Below are 20352 nucleotides of genomic sequence, written 5' to 3'. Positions count from 1 at the left end.
TATATTGAAAAAAAATAAAAATAAAACCTAATCGGATTGTAGGATAGTGCCTCGATTAACAATCTACCTTCCCCCCCTTCCCCAGCTTTATTGAGATATACCTGACAAATAACACTGTGTAAGTTTGAGGCGTATAACACAAGTTGATGCACGTGTGTATTGCAAAATGATTACCCCGGTAAGCTCAGTCAACTCCTTCATCACCTCACATAATTATAATTTTGTATGTGTGGTGAGAACATTTAAGATCTATTCTCCTCTCCCATGGTAGGAAAAAAGTTAGAGAGGGAGGGAGCCAAACCGTAAGAGACTCTTAAAAACTGAGAATAAACTGAGGGTTGATGGGGGGTGGGAGGGAGGAGAGGGTGGGTGATGGGTATGGAGGAGGGCACCTGTTGGGATGAGCACTGGGTGTTGTATGGAAACCAATTTGACAATACATTTCATATTAAAAAATAATAATAAAATAAACAAAAGAAAAAAGGACCTATTCTCTTTTCTTTTAATGTTTATTTATCTTTGAGAGAGAGAGACAGAGAGACAGAGAACAGCAGGGGAGGGGCAGAGGAGGGAGACACAGAATCCGAAGCAGGCTCCAGGCTCCGAGTGGTCAGCCCAGAGCCCGACTCGGGGCTGGAACTCACGAACCGCGAGATCATGACCTGAGCCGAAGTCGGACGCTCAACAGACTGAGCCATCCAGGTGCCCCAAGATCTATTCTCTTAGCAACTATCAAATATATGATACAGTATTAACTATAACTCCTGTACTGTACATTAGATTCCCCAAATGTGTTACTCTTATAACCCATTCATCCTTTGACAGATGTTAGGTTGCTTCCATATCCTGGCTATTGTGGATTGCAATGAACACAGGAGTGTAAATATCTCTGAGATTCTGATTTCATTTCCTTGGAATGTATACCTAGAAGTGGAATTGTTGGATCATATGGCGGCTCCATTTTCTAAGTTTTTGAGGAACCTCCATGCTGTTGTCCACAGTGGCTGCACCAATTTACATTCCACACCCCCCCCCCCAAGAAGTGCACGAGTGGTCCCTTTTCTCCACATCCCTGCCAACACTTGTTGTCTTTTTTTTTTTTTTTGAAGTCTCTCTCTCTCTCAAAAATAAATAAACATGAAAAAAAAAAAAACAACACAACACCTAAGGAACATCTCCGGCCATGGAGATAATAGCATGTTTTCATTCAATGAACATATATTGAGCATCTCGAATGTGCCAGGCTCTATGTGAGAAGAAAAAGAGACAATATTCCTGATCTTTTTTTTTTTTTAAATGTTTATTTACTTTTTGAGAGAGAGACAGAGGAACAGAGCCTGAGCGGGGGAGGGACAGAGAGAGAGAGAGAGACACACACACACACACACACACACACACACACAGACTCCGAAGCAGACTCCAGGCTCTGAGCTGTCAGCACAGAGCCCAATGCGGGGCCCATGAACCGTGAGCTCATGACCTGAGCTGAAATTGGATGCTTAACCAACTGAGCCACCCGGGCGCCCCTTGTCTTTTTGGTACTAGCCATTCAAACAGGTGATGTTGAGCACCTTTTCACATACCTGTTGGCCATGTGTATGTCTTCTTTGGAAAACTGTCTATTCAGGTCCTCTGCCCATTTTAAAATCAGAGTCTTTTTTTTTTTTTTTTTTTTTGCTATTCAGTTGTAGGCGTTCCTCATACATTTTGGATATTGATTCCTTATACGATCAATGGTTTACAAGTATTTTCTCCCATCCCGCAGGTTGTCTTTTCATTTTGTTGATTGTTTCTTGTGCTGGGCAGAAGCTTTTTAGTGTGATGTAGTCCCATGTGTTTATTTTTGCTTTTATTGCTTGTGCCTTTGGTGTCGTATCCAATGTAGCATATTTCAAGAACACTGCTTTGACTGGTTCAAACATTTGGTTTGATAGTGTAGCCAAATTTTTGGAGCTTTGACTCTCACTGCTTGGTTCAAGTTGGCTATCCATATAAAGAAACAAGAACTAAAGTTAAGATGCATTTCAGATGGCAGTACATTTACTAATTCATAGGGCTGGGAGGGAACTTCATAGAATATTTATTCAGCTCCGGTCTCTAAGCAGACCTATACTAGACAAATAGATAACAGGCTTTTTAATTTTTTAAAATTAAAAAAATAGGTTTATTTATTTTGCGAGACACACACACACACACACACACAGAGCATGAGCAGGGAAGGGGCAGAGAGAGAGAGAGAGAGAGAGACACACACGGAATCTGAAGCAGGCTCCAGGCTCTGAGCTGGCAGCACAGAGCCCGACATGGGGCTCGAACACACAAACATGACCTGAGCCGAAGTCAGATAATTAACCGACTGAGCCACCCACGCACCCTCATAGCAGGCTTTTTAATTTTTTTTTAATGTTTATTTATTTTTGAGACAGAGAGACAGAGCATGAACGGGGGAGGGGCAGAGAGAGAGGGAGACACAGAATCAGAAGCAGGCTCCAGGCTCTGAGCCATCAGCCCAGAGCCCGACTCGGGGCTCGAACTCACAGACCACGAGATTGTGACCTGAGCTGAAAGTTGGATGTTTAAACGACTGAGCCACCCAGGCGCCCCCATAGCGGGCTTTTTAAAAGGGACTAGTAGACTTTTCTTAAAGAAGCAATGATATAGTGGTTAAGAGCACAGGCTTTAATGCTAAACCACCTGAATTAAAGTCTGGGTTCCATCATGAACTATCTCTGTGACCCTAGACAAAGTATTTACTTGCTTTGTGCCTCACTGTCCTCATCTGTGAAATGGGGATAATGATAGCACCTACTTCCCTGTCTCCTAGATGAGTTAACACATTCAAAGGCATAGTAATTCAGTAAATACCGTATTAGTCAATCATTCCAGTGTTTACTCACATCTTCATTATCAAAAGCTTCCCTGTACTTTTCAATAGGTGTTTTTTTAAAAGTTTATTTATTTTTGAGAGAGAGAGAGAGAGAGAGAGAGAGACAGAGAGAGTGAGCAGGGGAGGGGCAGAGAGAGAGAGGGAGAGAGAGAATCCCAAGCAGGCTCTGCACTGTCAGCATGGAGCCCAACGCGAGGCTCAAACCCACAAACGGTGAGATCGTGACCTGAGCCCAAACCAAGAGTCGGGCACGTAACCAACTGAGCCACCCAGGTGACCCCAATAGGTGTTTCTAAACTCATATTACAGAACTAAAGAAAGAACTCCTGGGGCGCCTGGGTGGCTCAGTCTGCTAAGTGACCGACCTTGGCTCATGTCATGATCTCGTGGTTCGTGGGTTTGAGCCCCTCATTGGGTTTTCTGCTGTTATCACAGAGACCCCTTGGGATCTTCTGTCTCCCCCCTCTCTGTCCCTTCCCCGCTCACATGTGCATGCAGTCTCTCTCAAAAATAAATAAACATTAAAAAAACCCACACACAACACCTAAGGAACACCTCCGGCCATGGAGATAATAGCATGTTTTCATTCAATGAACGTATATTGAGCACCTCGAATGTGCCAGGCCCTATGTGAGAAGAAAAAGTGACAATATCCCTGATCTCAAACCTGGCAGTGTATGGTAATGGAAGAAACAGAACACATAAATAAGCCAAACCAAGAAAGCAACAGATTGTGAACATTGCCGACACAGAATTAAACAAGGCACGGTAATAAAAAGTAGCTGGCAGGTGTAGAACACGAGTAGCATTTAGGTAGGGCCTTCAGGGAAGGTCTCTTCGCGAGAATGACATGTAAACTGAGGCTGGGACCATAAGAAGGAGCCAGACACAGGGGGGCAGGCGAAGGAACAGGGGGTAGGCATTTGAGGGAAATCATGCCTCTTCTCTAGTCCTCTGCTACTTAAAGGCACAGTTGAAGTTATCTTTTGCTGGAGTAACAGAAAACTACTACCCAGCTTTCCCACATTTCTGTTATTTTATTTCGTTCACGAGCAGATAGCCATGTTTCGTGCGGACGGCAAACTATAAAGACTGTATGTGCAAAGAGCAAGAATTTAGAACTGCAGTGGGGGTTGATCCAAACCATACTCGCCTTCCAAATGCTGCCACCAATCGCTTCATTTCCGAAGCCACGGCCGGAGGACCATGCAATCACCAAGTCCCAGATCCCTTGTCCTAAGTCAGTCTTTCGCTCATCCTCATGCTCATGACTTTCGTTTGGTTCTTATCATTCTTTTCTCTCTCTCTCTTTTTTTCTTTTAGAGATAGAGAGCGCAAGTGGGGTAGAGGGGTAGAGGAAGTGGAAGAAAATCTTAAGCAGGCTCCACACTCGGCACGGAGCCTGATGTGGGGCTCAATCCCATGATCCCGAGATCACAACTTGAGCCGAAATCAGGAGTCGCACGCTCAGCTGACTGAGCCACCCAGGCGCCCCTCATTTATCTCCTTCTGAGTTACAAAAAGCTATCTGTCTCCCAGCTGGTGTGGTGACTCGTAGAAGTGGCCACAAGGGATCACAGCTCCTTCTACCACGAGATGGAATCTCTCTCTCCAGTCCTTGAGTCTGGGTTGGCCTTGAGACCTGATGTGCAACTGAAGCCAACAATTGTGTGAATGTCCGGTGGGAGCCTCAAGGGAACCTGTGGGCTTCCAGTCTTGTTGCGGGAACCCTTACCACCACTGCCATGTGGGCAAAGCCAGACTAGCCTGCTAGAGGGTGGGAGCCCATGGGAAACAGAGAGGAACCATCTCATCTTGTCTTCTCTTTCCCCATAATTTCCGGCAGTTGCCTGAGGAGAAAATGTAATTTTCGCCTCCATGCCTTTGGGGATGCCTGTGTGGGGCCAACTCATGCACCCGCCCTGCAAATTCACACACTGAACGTGACTGTATGTGCAGGTCGGGCCTTTAAAAAGGTACGTAGGGTAAAATGAAGCCATATGGGTGGGCCCTAATCCAATATGACTATTGCCTTTGTAAGAAGAGGAGGTTAGGGGCGCCCCAGTGGCCCAGTTGGTTAAGCATCTGACTTTGGCTCATGTCATGATCTCATGGTTTGTGAGTTTAAGCCTCACTTTGGCTGAGTGTGAGCCCCGCTTCCCTCTCTCTCTGGCTCTCTCTCTCTGCCCCTTGTGGGGTTCCCTTTCTCTGCCCCTGGATCGCTTGTGCCCTCTCTGTGTCTCAAAAAAAGAGGAGGTTAGGACATAGATAGGAGCAAGTTCTCTGCCAACGCCTTGACCTGGGACTTCCAGCCTCCCGATCTGTGGGGAAATAAATGTCTGTTGTTTAAGCCAGCCGGTCTATGGCTTTCCAAACTTCCGACTTCACACTGAATCTACCAACTCCCATAATTCCCTTCAAGCTGGTTCAGTGGCCCTGGTCTGTGATTCCTCCCTACACACTTATCCAGGTGTATTAAAATTGTTTTTTCTCTGTGGTAAGAATACTTGGCATGAAATCTACCCTCTTAACAAAATTTTAACAATACAGCAATTTTAACCATAGGTCTTACGTCGCACGGCAGATCTCTAGAACTTTTTTATTTTTATTTTGTTTTTTTTACAAACTTGAGAAAGCTTTTACTGTTTATGTTTGAGTGAGAGACAGAGACAGAGTGCAAACGGGGGAGGGGCAGAGAGAAAGAGGGAGAGGGAGACACAGACTCTGAAGCGGGCTCCGGGCTGTGAGCGGTCAGCCCAGAACCCGACGCGGGGCTCGAACTCACGAACGGTGAGATCATGACCTGAGCCGAAGTCGGACGCTTAACCGACGGAGCCACCCAGGAGCCCATTTTTAATTTTTTTTAAATGTTTATTTATTTTTGAGAGAGACAGAAAGACAGAGTGCGAGTGGGGGAGGGGCAGAGGGAGAGAGACACAGAATCTGAAGCAGACTCCAGGCTCTGAGCTGTCAGCACAGAGCCCAACGTGGGGCTCGAACTCACGAACTGCAAGACCGTGACCTGAGCCAAAGTCAGATGCTTAACCCACTGAGCCACCCAGGCACCCCAACAGTTCTCTATAACTTAATCATATGGTATAACTGAAACTTTATACTCATTGGACACCAATTCCCCATTTCCCCCTTCCCCCAGCCCCTGAAAACCACCGTTCTACTCTCTGCTTCTACGTGTTTGACTATTTTAGATACTTCATACAAGCAGAATTATGCAATATTGTCCTTCTGTGACTGGCTTTTTTTCACTTCACATCATGTTCTCCAGGTTCATCCATGTTGTCACCTATGGCATGGTTCAATTATTCTTTAGGGCTGAATAATATTCCATTGTATGTTTGTATCACATTGTCTTTATCCATTCATCCATTGAGGGACATGAGATTGTTCCCACATCGGGGCGCCTGGGTGGCTCAGTCGGTTGAGCGTCCGGCTTCGGCTCAGCTGAGTTCGAGCCTCGCGTCGGGCTCTGTGCTGACAGCTCAGAGTCTGGAGCCTGCTTCCGATTCTGTGTCTTCCTCGCTCTCTCTGCCCCTCTCCCACTTGCGCTCTTTGTCTCAAAAACAAATAAACATTAAAAAAATCAGATTGTTTCCACATCTTGGCTACTGTGAATAATTCTGCAGTGAACATGGGAGTGCAGATATCTTTTCCAGATCCTGGTTTCAGTTCTTTTGGATATATACCCAGAAGTGGAATCATAAGGTAGCTCTAGTTTCCAGTTTTTGAGGAACCTTCTTACTGTTTTCTATAGTGACTGCACCATTTTATGTTCCCACCAACAGGGCACAAGGGTCCCAATTTCTCCATACCTTTGCCAACGTGTGTTCTCTTTTGTTGTGGTTGTTAATAGTCACCCTAATGGGTGTGAGGTGATCCCTCGTTGTGATTTTGCTTTGCATTTCCCTGGCGATTAGTGATGTTGAGCATCTTTTCATACACCTGTTAGTCATTTGTCTGTCTTCTTTGGAGAAATCTTTAAGTCCTTTACTCACCTTTTAATTGGCCCTTCCTTCCTTCCTTTCTTTTTTCTTTTCTTTTCTTTTCTTTCTTTTCTTTCTTTTTTTTCTTTTCTTTTCTTTTCTTTTCTTTTCTTTTCTTTTCTTTTCTTCTTTTCTTCTTTTGGCTATTGACCTGAAGGAGTTCCTTATACATTTTGAATATTAACCCCTTATCAGATAGTTTGAAAATATTTTCTCAGGATGCCCAGGTGGCGTCCCACTTTTGATTTTGGCTCAGGTCATGATCCCGAGGTTGTGGGATCGAGTCCTTTACTGGGCTTCCCATTAAGCGTGGAGCCTGCTTACAATTCTCTCTCTAGGGGCACATGGGTGGCTCAGTCAAACGTCTGACTTCGGCTCAGGTCATGATCTCACCGTTTGTGAGTTCAAGCCCCGCGACAGGCTCTGTGCTGACAGCTCAGAGCCTGGAACCTGCTTTGGATTCTGTGTCTCCCTCTCTCTCTGCCCCTCCCCCACTCGTGCTCTGTCTCTCTGTCTCTCTGTCTCTCTCCCAAAAATAAAATAAAAAACATATAAAAATTAAAAAAAAACATTAAAAAATTTCTCTCTCTCCCTCCACCCCTCTCCCCTACTCGTACTCTTTCTCTCTAAAATAAATAAAATGAAAAAAAAAATGATAAAAAGTTTCTCCCATTCCAATTTGCTTTTTCATTGTTGATTGTTACCTTTTCTGTGCAGAAGCATTTTAGTTTCACGTGGTCTCTTCCCTCCAGCCTGAACACCTGAGGGGTAGAGTGTGCCTTTTACATCTCAGCCCCGGTGCCAGAGCGCCTGGTACACAGCATATGTGAAATAAATGCTTGCTGGAATAAAACCCTGTCGGGGCGCCTGGGTGGCGCAGTCGGTTAAGCGTCCGACTTCAGCCAGGTCACGATCTCGCGGTCCGTGAGTTCGAGCCCCACGTCAGGCTCTGGGCTGATGGCTCAGAGCCTGGAGCCTGTTTCCGATTCTGTGTCTCCCTCTCTCTCTGCCCCTCCCCCGTTCATGCTCTGTCTCTCTCTGTCCCAAAATAAATAAACGTTGAAAAAAAATTAAAAAAAAAAACCCCTGTCATTTCCTGCCTCCACATCTCCCCAACTCGATATTTGTTTGCTCCCGCGACCCCGTCACTTGTGATGCTCTTCGGTACATCTTCCCAAATCCAAACCATAGCACCCCACGAGATTCACCTTAAAAATCATCTTTTGGAGCCAATTTTCTCTATTGCACCAGTGAGAAGTAATCTTTCCTTCCTTTCAATGCTCATTACTTTTAACATTAAAAAAAATTTTTTTTTAACGTTTGCTTATTTTTGAGAGATAGAGAGAGACAGAGCATGAGCAGGGAAGGGGCAGAGAGAGAGAGGGGGGCACAGAATCCATCTCACAGATGGCGAGATCATGACCTGAGCCGAAGTCAGACGCTTAACCGAATGAGCCACCCAGGCGCCCCTATTTTTAACATTTTTAAAAGTTTATTTTTTTGAGAGAGAGGGAGCGGGGGAGGGGCAGAGAGAGAGAGAGAGAGAGAGAAAATCCCAAGCAGGCTCCACATTATCCACACAGAGCACGACATGGACTGGAACTCAAGAACTGTGAGATCAGGATCTGAGCTGAAATCAAGACTCAGACGCTTGGCCGACTGAGCCACCCAGGCGTCCCTGAATGCCCAGCCAATGAAACACATCTTCCGAGCACATTGTATGGAAAGGTAAATAATTAGCAACACTGTCTCGGGTGGTGGTGACGGTGGCAGCAACACCCAGTCTCCGGGGCAGCAATGGCAATGAGACGCCAGGACCCCATGGTCACGGTCTAAACTGCAGCCTCCAGGAGTCACAGGAAGCAACAGGGGCGCTGTTGGGGGGCACAGTTGGGCCTGTCCTGGCTGCCTAACTTCCCGTGGTCTCTGCCCCTTTTCTGAGTGTGATAGTCCAGCCTTGCGGCTGGTTCTATGGAAACCCCACATCTGTGGCTGGAACAGAAGAGTCCTGACCTATAAAGAATGATAAGGTCTGGGACGCCTGGGTGGCTCAGTCGGTTGAGCGGCCGACTTCGGCTCAGGTCATGATCTCACAGTCCGTGAGTTCGAGCCCCGCGTCGGGCTCTGTGCTGACAGCTTGGAGCCTGGAACCTGTTTCGGATTCTGTGTGTCCCTCTCTCTGACCCTCCCCCGTTCATGCTCTGTCTCTCTCTGTCTCAAAAATAAATAAACGTTAAAAAAAATTAAAAAAAAAAAGAATGATAAGGTCTTTGAGGTCACTGAATTTGCTAACTTAATTGCAGAGCTTTGTACGCAGGAGAAATGCATTCAATATCTCCTGAGTCAATGAAAAAATAATTAGTGATTATTATAAGTGTATAGAGAAAGCAATTATTTATGGCTTTCATTGCTGTTAGCTTTTTGCAGTTTTCATCAATATCAGTTTTCCTTGATGTGTGGATACTTATTTTCAACATACCCCATATTTATTTTTAATTGTTTTTAATTTATTCATTTTTGAGAGAGACAGAGACAGCACGAGTGGGGGAGAGGCAGAGGGAGAGAGAGAATCCCAAGCAGACTCCGAGCTGTCAGCACAGAGCCCGACGTGGGGCTCAAACTCATGAACCGTGAGATCATGACCTGAGCCAAAACCAAGAGTCGGACGCTTAACCGACTGAGCCACCCAGGGGCCCCCAACACACTCCTTATTTGGAGAAAAGATGTCAACTAGTGAAAGTGATTCTATTAAACTTGAATGTCCACTGTAAACTACAGTGCATATGTGTGATTGACCCCCAGATATTTCAGTATTTGGCGAAATGGAGAGTTAAGAGGAACACTTTGAGAACAGTTCTTGCATGATCTGTGTGGCTGAATATGGGGAAGGAAGAAACCTGGGGCAAAAGACACACTTTTTCCAGGGCTGAGCACACATTCGTCCACGCATCAGTAAGTAGCAGGCTGCACATGAATCAGTGATGTTCTTTTTTTTCTTTTTCTTTTAAGTTTTTGTTTTAATTCCAGTTAGTTAAAGAGGGGTTGGGGGATCAAGGAGTGCGCTGGTTGTGATGAGCACAGGGTGATGTACGGAAGTGTGAAAGAAGGTGATGTTCTGTGTGAACCGGTGTGCATGCATCTGATTGTAAACATGGCTTGACCCTACCCACGGATAAACTGAATTTAATGGCAGAAGAGGAAGTTTCTCTTGGTCAGTTCAAACACAGCTGAAAGAAGTAAAGATTGAAACAGATAATAGTTGGATATGAGGTTTCTTCTTTTGTTCCTGCTTTGTCTATTTATTTTTACAATATCTTACTACAATGTTATGGTAGGAAAAAACATCCAGGTGACAGATGCCCATAAAATGCGAAGCTATAGCAGTTTATTCTGTGAGGCTATGCTTATTATACATGAAGCCTGGGCTCTAAGCTAGAAAGATCTTACAGTTAACCTGATTTTACCTAAAATCAGGTAGTTCTAAAAGCCCATTAAATGCCATTCAAGGGTGGTTATTAGAAAATAGAATAGAATAAAATAGAGATGAGGTCTGTTTTGTTTTGGCTCATTACTTCCCATTTTTTTAAAACGTTTATTTATTTTGAGAGAGAAAGCACGAGTGGTGGAGGGGCAAAGAAAGAGGGGAAGAGAGAGACAATCCCAAGCAGGTTCCACACTGTCAGCGCAGAGCCTGACGTGGGGCTCGAACTCACAAACCTCTAGATCGTGACCTGCGTGGAAATCAAGAGTCGGCTGCCTAACTGAGCCAAACAGGTGCCCCTTCCTGCTGTTCACATGTATTTCTGCAACACTCTGCTCTATTTTCAGGTCTAGATGTGGCTTCACATAATTTCAGAGACATTTTTGTTTCCTGGCTTTGAGAGATCATGGAACAACATTGGTTTGGTGAAAAGAGGAACAGAATAAAAACCTCTCACTTCCGTTGTAATCAGAAACAAACCTAGATCTTGTAGGAAAAGGCACACAATTTTGTCTTTGGAAGATGATTTAAAAAACACCCTTTTCTTTTCTAAGCTCCTTTCAAAATATACTGTATCCATGCGGGATGTTTTAGGCCAGCACCGTCAAGCAGAGATTTCTCAATGAGATGTTCTTTTTTAACTTACTAATGTTTATTTATTTTTGGGAAAGAGAGAGAGAGAGAGAGAGACAGAGCACAAGCAGGGGAGGGGCAGAGAGAGAGGGAGACACAGAATCCGAAGCAGGCTCCAGGCTCTGAGCTGTCAGCACAGAGCCCAACGTGGGGCTCGAACTCACAGACCGCGAGATCATGACCTAAGCCGAAGTCGGACTCTCAACCGACTGAGCCACCCAGGCGCCCCTTGGTGAGATGTTCTTAAACTCTGGCTGTTTAACACGTTGGCCACTAGCTACATGTGGTTATTGCAGACTTGAAATTTGGCTATGGGCAAATGGGAAGACTGAATATTGAATTTAATTTATTTTTAATTAATTCAAATTAAAGTTTAAATAGTCACATGTGGCCACTACATCACATAACTAGTATCCAGCCGAGGAGCAATAAAGCCATCTGGTAATACTGTCAAGATGCAATCCTTTCCATGTTTCTGCCTCCATCCTTATGTTCCTTGCCTTGTGGCTGCAAAGGACCACAACGCCTCCAGCCATCACATCTGCATCCCAGTAAGAAAAAGGAGGAAGAGGAAGAAGAGAAACTAGAAATCATCTGTAAATGTCACATGGCGACTATCAGCTGTGGTGGAGAGAGGGAAATGGAGTGTTTAGTTTTTCACAGTCTGCAGTAGAAGTAGGCAAAGGAAAACAGAGTTTGTGTCAGTCAATCTATAATGTCTGTCTCAACACCAAAACTTACTAGACCCTCATGGATTATGGAGAAACTAAATATGTGTTTCAAGAAAAAGAGCTGGTTAGGTAGCTACCCCAGTGATTCTGGTGTAAAAGTAATCGCACCCATTTTCAGTTGATGAAATCCAAGAGACCTAAGTATAGAAAGGTAAAGTGATATGTCTAAGATCATACAGATAATACCTTAAGGAGCTGGGATTCTCAAACTTGGTTGAGAAGTGGAACTACCTGGGGAGGTTTAAAAAAAAACAAACCCGATGCCCAGGCTATACCCCTGACTAATTAACTTATCCTCAAGGGGAGGTGTTCGGAGTGTAGCTAAGGTTGAGAACTGTGTTGTGGTTACCTATTGCTGAATAACAAAAAATATTCCAAGAAGAATTACACAAAATGGGAACAGACTTAGGGAACTCAGTGACTTCATCAAACAGAATAACATTCTATTATAGGAGTCCCAGAAGAAGAAGAGAGAGAAAAGGGGGCAAAAAAATTTACTTGAAGGAATAATAGCTGAAAATTTCCCTAGTCTGGGGAAGGAGACAGATATCCAGATCCAGGAGGCACCAAGAACTCCCATCAAAATCAACAAAGGCAGACCCACTCCAAGAGTTATTGTAATTAAGTTTGCAAATATAGTGATAAAGAAAAAAACCTTAAAGCAGAAAAACAAAAGAACACATCAACTTACAAGGAAAAACCCATAAGGCTAGCAGGGGATTTTTTCAACAGAAACGTGGCAAGCCAGAAGGGAGTGGCATGATATATTCAAAGTTCTGGATGAGAAAAATCTGCAGCCAAGAATACACTTTATCCAGCAAGGCTATCATCCAGAAAAGGAGAGATAGTTTCCCAGACAAACAAAAACTAAAGGAGCATGTGACCACTAAACCAGCCCTGCAAGAAATATTAAAGGGGACACTTTGAGTGGAAAGGAGAGACCCAAAGTGACAGTATAGAGGTAGAAAACACAAAAAGGGTAAAAGTGAATATTTCTGTTAAAAAGTCAGTCAAGGAACTCACAAAAAAGATACAAAATACAATAACACACATAAACTGTGGGGAGGCGAGGAGAAAAGAATGGGTTCAAACTTAAATGACCATCAACTTAGTATAGACTGTTATTAGCAGAAACGCTGATTTACAAACTTTCATGGTAACCACAAATCAAAAACCAGTAAGAAGCATGCAAAGAATAAAGAGAAAGAAATCCAAATATATCACTAAAGAAAATCAGCACATCATGAACAAGAGAAAGACAAGAAAGGACAAGAAAGGATCAGAGAAAATCTTCAGAAACAACCACAAAACAAGTAATAAAATGGCAATAAGTACATATCTATCAATAATTACTTTGAATGTAAAAGGACTAAACACTCCAGTCAAAAGACACAAGGTGACAGAATGGATAAAAAACAAGACTCATCTATATGCTGCCCACAAGAGACCCATTTTAGACCTAAAGTCACCTTCTGATTAAAAGTGAAGGGGTGGAGAAACATCTATCACGCGAATGGATGTCAAAAGAAAACTGGAGTAGCAATACTTATTTCAGACAAAACAGACTTTAAAACAAAGACTGTAGGGGCGCCTGGGTGGCTCAGTCAGTTAAGCGACCGGCTTCGGCTCAAGTCATGATCTCACGGTTCATGAGTTTGAGCCCCGCGTCGGGCTCTGTGCTGACAGCTCAGAGCCTGGAGCCTGCTTCCGACTCTGTGTCTCCCTCTCTCTATACCTCCCCTGCTCGTGCTCTGTCTCTCAAAAAATAATTAAATGTTAAAAAAAATAAAAAAATAAAATGTATTAAAACAAAGACCGTAAGAAGAGACAAAGGGCACTATATAATAATAAAGGGGACAATCCAACAAGGAGGTATAACAATGGTAAATATTTATGCACCGAACATAGAAACACCCAAATACGTAAAACAGTTAACAAACATAACGGAAGTAATGGATAATAATCAAATAATAGTAGGTGACTTTGACACCCCACTTACATCAATGGACAGATCATCTAAACAGAAAATCAACTAGAAAACAATGGCTTTGGATGACACGCTTGGAACAGATGGGTTTAACAGATATATTCAGAACATGCCATCCTAAGACAGCAGAATACACATTACTTTCAGGTACACCCAGAGCATTCTCCAGAATAGGTCATATTTTAGCCCACAAAACTAATCTCAACAAGTTCAAGAAGATTGAAATCATACCCATACATCTTTTCTGACCACAACACTATTAAAGTAGAAGTCAGCCACAAGAAAAATCTGAAAAGAGCACAGATATGTGGAAGTTAAAAACATGCTACTAAACAATGAGTGGGTCAACCAGGAAATAAAAGAAGAAATAAAAAAATACATGGAAACAAATGGAAATGAAAACACAATGGTCCAAAACCTTTGGGATGCAGTAAAAATGGTTCTAAGAGGGAAGTTTATAGCAATACAGGCCTATATGAAGAAGCAAGAAAAATCTCAAATTAACGACCTAACCTAAAGGAGCTAGAAAAAGAAAAAAAAAAAAAAACCTAAAACCAGCAGAAGGAAGGAAATAATAAAGATTAGAGTGGAAATCAATGATATAGAAAATTAAAAAAAAAAAAACAGGTTAATGAAACCAGGAGCTTGTTCTTTGAAAACTTAATAAAATTGATAAGCTTCTAGCCAGATATGTCAAGAAAAAAAGAGGGGCGCCTGGGTGGCTCAGTCGGTTAAGCGGCTGACTTCGGCTCAGGTCACGATCTCACGATCCGTGAGTTCGAGCCCTGCGTCGGGCTCTGTGCTGACAGCTCAGAGCCTGGAGCCTGTTTCAGATTCTGTGTCTCACTCTCTCTCTGCCCCTCCCCTGTTCATGCTCTGTCTCTCTCTGTCTCAAAAATAAATAAATGTTAAAAAAAATTAAAAAAAAAAGAGAAAGAACGCAAATAAATAAAATCTCAAATGAGGGAGGAGAAATAACAGCCAATACCACATAAATACAAAAATTGTAAGAGAATATTAGGAAAAACAATATGCTAACAAATTGGACAACCTACAAAAAGTGGATACATTCCTAGAAACATATAAATGTGTAAACTACCGAGACTAAAACAGGAAGAATTAGCAAATTTGAGCGGACTGATAACTACTGAAGAAATTGAATCAGTAATCAAAAAAACCAAAAAACAAAAAATTTGCAACAAACAAAAGTCCAGGACCCGATGGATTCACAGGCAAATTTTATCAAACACTTAAAAAAAGAGTTAATACCTAATGTTCTCAAACCATTCCAAAAAATAGAAAAGGATGGAAAACTTCCAAATTCATTCCAGGAGGCCAGCATTATCCAGATACCAAAACCGGATAAAGACGCCACTAAAAGAGAGAACCGCAGGCAATATTCCTGATGAACACAGATGCAAAGATGCTCCATAGAATACTACCAAACTGGGGCACCTGGGTGGCGCAGTCGGTTAAGCGTCCGACTTCAGCCAAGTCACGATCTCGCGGTCCGTGTGTTCGAGCCCCGCGTCAGGCTCTGGGCTGATGGCTCGGAGCCTGGAGCCTGTTTCCGATTCTGTGTCTCCCTCTCTCTCTGCCCCTACCCCGTTCATACTCTGTCTCTCTCTGTCCCAAAAATAAATAAAAAACGTTGAAAAAAAAATTAAAAAAAAAAAAGAATACTACCAAACTGAATTCAACAATACACCGAAAAAAATCATTCACTACAATCAAGTGGGATGTATTCCTGGGTGGCAAGGGTGGTTCAATATTTGCAAATCGATCAACATGATTCATCACATCGATAAGAACCATATGATCATTTCAAAAGATGCGGAAAAAGCGTTTGACGAAGTACAACATCCATTCATGATGAAAACCCTCCATGAAGTAGGTGTAGAGGGGACATACCTCAACATAATAAAGGCCATATCCGAAAAACCCACAGCTAACATGATCCTCAATGGGGAAAAACTCAGAGCTTTCCCCCTAAGGTCGGGAACAAGACAGGGATGTCCACTCTCGCCCCTTCTATTCAACATAGTACTGGAAGTCCTAGCCACAGAAAGTGGACAACAAAAAGAAATAAAAGGCATCCAAATCATCAAGGAAGAAGTAAAACTTGCACTATTTGCAGAGGACATGATACCGTATATAGAAAAACTGAAAGACTCTGCCAAAAAACTGCTAGAACTGATAAGTGAATTTAGTAAAGTCGCAGGATGCAAAATCAATGTACAGAAATCTGTTGCGTTTCTATACACCAATAATGAAGGCGCAGAAAGAGAAATTAAGAAAACAATCCCATTTATGATTGCACCAAGAAGCGTAAAATACCTAGGAATAAACCTAGCCAAAGGGGTGAAAGATTTGTTACTCTGAAAACTAAACAACGCTGATGAAAGAAATTGAAGACGACACGAAGAAATGGAAAGACATTCCATGTTCATGGATTGGAAGAACAAATATTGTTAACATGTCTATGCTACCCAAAGCAATCTATACATTCAATGCAATCCCTATCAAAATACCAGTGGCGTTTTTCACAGAGCTAAAACAAAACAAACAATCCTGAAATTTGTATGGAACCACAAAAGACCTCAAATAGCCAAAGCAACCTTGAAAAAGAAAACCAGAGCTGGAGGCATCACCATTCCAGGCTTCAAGTTATATTACAAGGCTGTAGTAATCAAACGGGTATGGGACCGGCACAAAATAGATACAGAGATCTATGGAACAGGATAGAAAACTCAGAAAGAAACTGACAACTATATGGTCCATTAATCTTTGTCAAAGCAGGAAAAAATATCCAGTCAGAAAAGGACATTCTCTTCAACAAATGTTGCTGAGAAAACTGGACAGCAACGTACAAAAGAAAGAAACTGGACTACTTTCTTACACAATACACCAAAATAAATTCAAAATGGATGAAAGGCCTAAATGTGAGTCCTGAAGCCATAAAAATCCTAGGAGTGAACACAGGCAGTAACCTCTCTGACATTGGCCATAGCAACTTTTTTTTAGATATGTCACCTGAGGCAATGGAAACAAAAGCAAAAATAAGCTATTGGGACTACATCAAAATTAAAAAGCTTGTGCACAGTGAAGGAATCAATCAACAAAACTGAAAGGCAACTCATGCAATGAGGAAGATATTTGCAAATGACATATCTGATAAAGGATTAGTATCCACTATCTATAAAGAACTTATACAAATCAACACCAAAAAAACAAATAATCCATTTTAAAAAAGGGCAGAACACATGAACAGACATTTCTCCAAGGAAGACATCCAGATGTCCAACAGACAGAGGAAAAGATGCTCATCATCACTTACCATTAGGGAAATACAAAGCAAAACTACAATGAGGGGCACCTGGGCGGCTCAGTCGGTTAAGCGTCCGACTTCCACTCAGGTCATGATCTCACTGTTCGTGAGTTCCAGCCCCGCGACGGGCTCTGTGCTGACAGCTCAGAGCCTGGAGCCTGCTTTGGATTCTGTGTGTGTCTCTCTCTCTCTTTGCTCCTCCCCGACTCACACTCTGTCTCTCTGAAAAATAAATAAACATTAAAAAAAAAAAAAAGAACCATTGGCTCAGTTGTAATCATGTGACTTTCGGCATCCTGTACTACTCGTATTGCAAGACATCGCTCGTTTCTCAAGTTAAAATTTATTAGAAATGTTTGCTCGCCTTGTGGAACACTTGTGGAACAAGTTACTCGCAATCCAAGGTTTTACTGTATTTGTTTCACAACTGTTTTGAGAGCCTCTGGGCTGTTGCCACTCTAAAAGGAACCTTTGTGTGAAATACAAGACTGCTCACCCCGTCGCTGGTGTAGCTCTTCTCACTCAGCCTGGGGAGCCCAGACGACCTTCGTGCAAATTAAAAAAAAGGTCCCCTTTTCCCATTGGAGGTATCCCGCACCAGGGTGCAGGCTTGGTGAGCAGAAAGGGCTGTAGTTCAGTCCCGGCTAACCTGCTGTCCCCTTGGTGTGCACTCTTGAAAACGACCCGCATAAACATACCTGAAGCCCTGGGTGACCGCTATGCTCCAGGCCCCGTATGCTTGGTGCTGGTGAGACGGTGGTGAGAACAGCAGACGTGATTTCTGGCCTCAAAGAGCTTCCATTCAAGTGGGGCCAACTGATATCCCACCTTGTACGATCTATTCAGCAGCAACCGGGAAGCAACAGTAGTTAGAAGTCTGGACCCATAGTTGATGAGTGAACAGTCTATAGTTGATAAAGACAGACTGAAAATCCTTCAAGTCCAGATACAAGAAAATACGGACTCCGACCCAATTGGAATTGAAGTCCAGCATGACTGAGAAATGCTTCCTTAATCCTATGGCTTTCTCTTAATGGAGAGAAATTCGAAATTAACATTGGAGCCGCGCGCTGTGTTACTTGTTGTCTGTTATCAGTGCGTCCGTATTTCGGTTCATTGCTAGTGAATCATTTCCTAGTGCAAGCTGAAACATTCTCGGTGAATTCTCTCCACTCCCTCCATTTGTAAAGTCGCAGGTTGAAAGAATCATTTCCAAGGGTGGTCCTCATGAATGCCTTCAGGAGCCCAGGAGGTTGTGTACATAAGTGAGGCAGTCAGTCTGAGAAAATACAGAGTGAGCGGGTCATGGGAACCTAGAGAGTACATGCCCTTCAACCCTATTCAAGTATCTTAAGTAAATAATAAAAAAGAATGACAACAGTATTAGTAACAAAATAAATGTGCTGGTTAAACAAAACATCCTTATAGAATGGGTTTGGCTAATCTGTGACCTCTGAGGTCTGTTGATAGAAATGGACACTTGATGTACCCATTGGACAGACCAGGTAAGTGGCAGCAACACCTGTTATGGAACAGGCTGTGGCCCAATTTTAACCTTGGAGTGGAGTATGTTACTCACACTCTGGGCTGTGCTATCTTAAATAAGTTAAAGAATGGCGGGGGGCGGCTGGGTGGCTCAGTCAGTTAAGTGTCCAACTCTTGATCTCGGTTCAGGTCATGATCTCACAGTTTGTGAGTTTGAGTCCCACATCAGGCTCTGCACTGATATTGCGGAGCCTGCTTGGAATTCTCTCTGTCTCTAGTTCTCTCTCTCTCTCAAAATAAATAAATGTAAAAAACAATAAGTTCAAGAATGAAGAATCGTCTGAAGTTTATGCTGCTGTATCTGCAAACAACAACCTCCTCCCCCTTAACAAATAACACATTAGAATTTTCTACCCTATTTCTCTCGGGGGAAGGAAATCTGAAAGCAGGCTCTCCATGAATGGTATAGGATCTTTGGATTGTCATTGGGAACACAGTCTCTTCCCTTTTTGTCCTACCGTACTCAGCATATAGTTTCCATCTTCAAGGTCACCTCATGGTCCAAGATGGCAGGTGGTGCTCCAGCCATCAAGTCTATCTTCCAGGCTGGAAGAAAGAAAATAAAAGAGGAAGGACAAAACGTCTTACACCATTAAGGATCCTACCTGGAAGACCTACCCAATGCAAATGGGAACTTGCATTTTGCTAAGCAGAACTTAGTCCTGTGGCCATACCTTGCTACAAGGGAGGCTGGGAAACATAGTTTTTTGTTTTTGATTTTTAGCTAGGCACATTGGTTTCAGTTACTATGGAAGAAAAGGATAGAAGCGGGTATTGAAGGCTGACTAATTATCTCTGCCTCAGTTGCAACTAAGTGGTGCTTATTGAAACTCCTGGGTTTGTAGGAGCTGAAGAATAAATGCTGTTTAAAGATTAGTTGCACATGAGAAAAAATGAAATATGGCCTTTTGTAGCAACGTGGATGGAACTGGAGAGTGTGATGCTAAGTGAAATAAGCCATACAGAGAAAGACAGATACCATATGGTTTCACTCTTATGTGGATCCTGAGAAACTTAACAGGAACCCATGGGGGAGGGGAAGGAAAAAAAAAAAAAGAGGTTAGAGTGGGAGAGAGCCAAAGCATAAGAGACTGTTAAAAACTGAGAACAAACTGAGGGTTGATGGGGGGTGGGAGGGAGGAGAGGGTGGGTGATGGGTATTGAAGAGGGCACCTTTTGGGATGAGCACTGGGTGTTGTATGGAAACCAATTTGACAATAAATTTCATATATAAAAAAAAAGAAAAAAAAAGATTAGTTGCACAAAGCTAGTCTTAATTCTTTCAGAAGGCAAAAGGAATTCACATAACATCAAATTAACCATGTTTAAAGTTTATTTATTTACTTTGAGAGAGAGGGAAAGAGAGAGAGAGAGCACGAGAGAACGAGTGGTGGAGGGACAAAGAGAGAGAATCCCAAGCAGGTTCCAACACTGGCAGCGTGGAGCCTGATGCAGGGCTCGAACCCATGAACCATGAGATCACGACCTGAGCTGAAACCAAGAGTCGGACGCTTAATCGACTGAGCCACCCAGGTCCTCCCATCAAATAAACCATTTTAAAGCAAACAACCCAGTGGCATTCTGTACAATCACAATGTTGCGTAACCATCATCTCTACCGAGTTCTGAAACTTTTTCATCACCCTAAAAGGAAACCTGAAATTCGTTAAACAGTTATTTTTTATTCCTCATTTTCCCCAGCCCCTGGTAACCCCCGATCTGTGTTCTGTCTCTATAGATTCATTTATCCTGCCTAATTCATA

General features: G+C 43.0%; 1 long non-coding RNA gene across 1 annotated transcript; it reads right to left on the bottom strand.

Moving 5' to 3' along the window:
- Positions 1-17212: 17212 nt before the first annotated feature.
- On the bottom strand, positions 17213-19143 carry LOC123383460. The gene is made up of 3 exons (XR_006593206.1): positions 19049-19143; positions 17744-18324; positions 17213-17267 (listed from the first exon to the last, which is right to left on the bottom strand). It is a non-coding gene; the product is annotated as an uncharacterized LOC123383460 (long non-coding RNA).
- Positions 19144-20352: the final 1209 nt, after the last annotated feature.

This window comes from Felis catus, chromosome X (assembly GCF_018350175.1).
Source record: "Felis catus isolate Fca126 chromosome X, F.catus_Fca126_mat1.0, whole genome shotgun sequence".
Taxonomy (NCBI): domain Eukaryota; kingdom Metazoa; phylum Chordata; class Mammalia; order Carnivora; family Felidae; genus Felis; species Felis catus.
The sequence above is the reverse complement of the archived record's forward strand: the minus strand, read 5'-3'. Positions and strand labels throughout refer to the sequence as shown.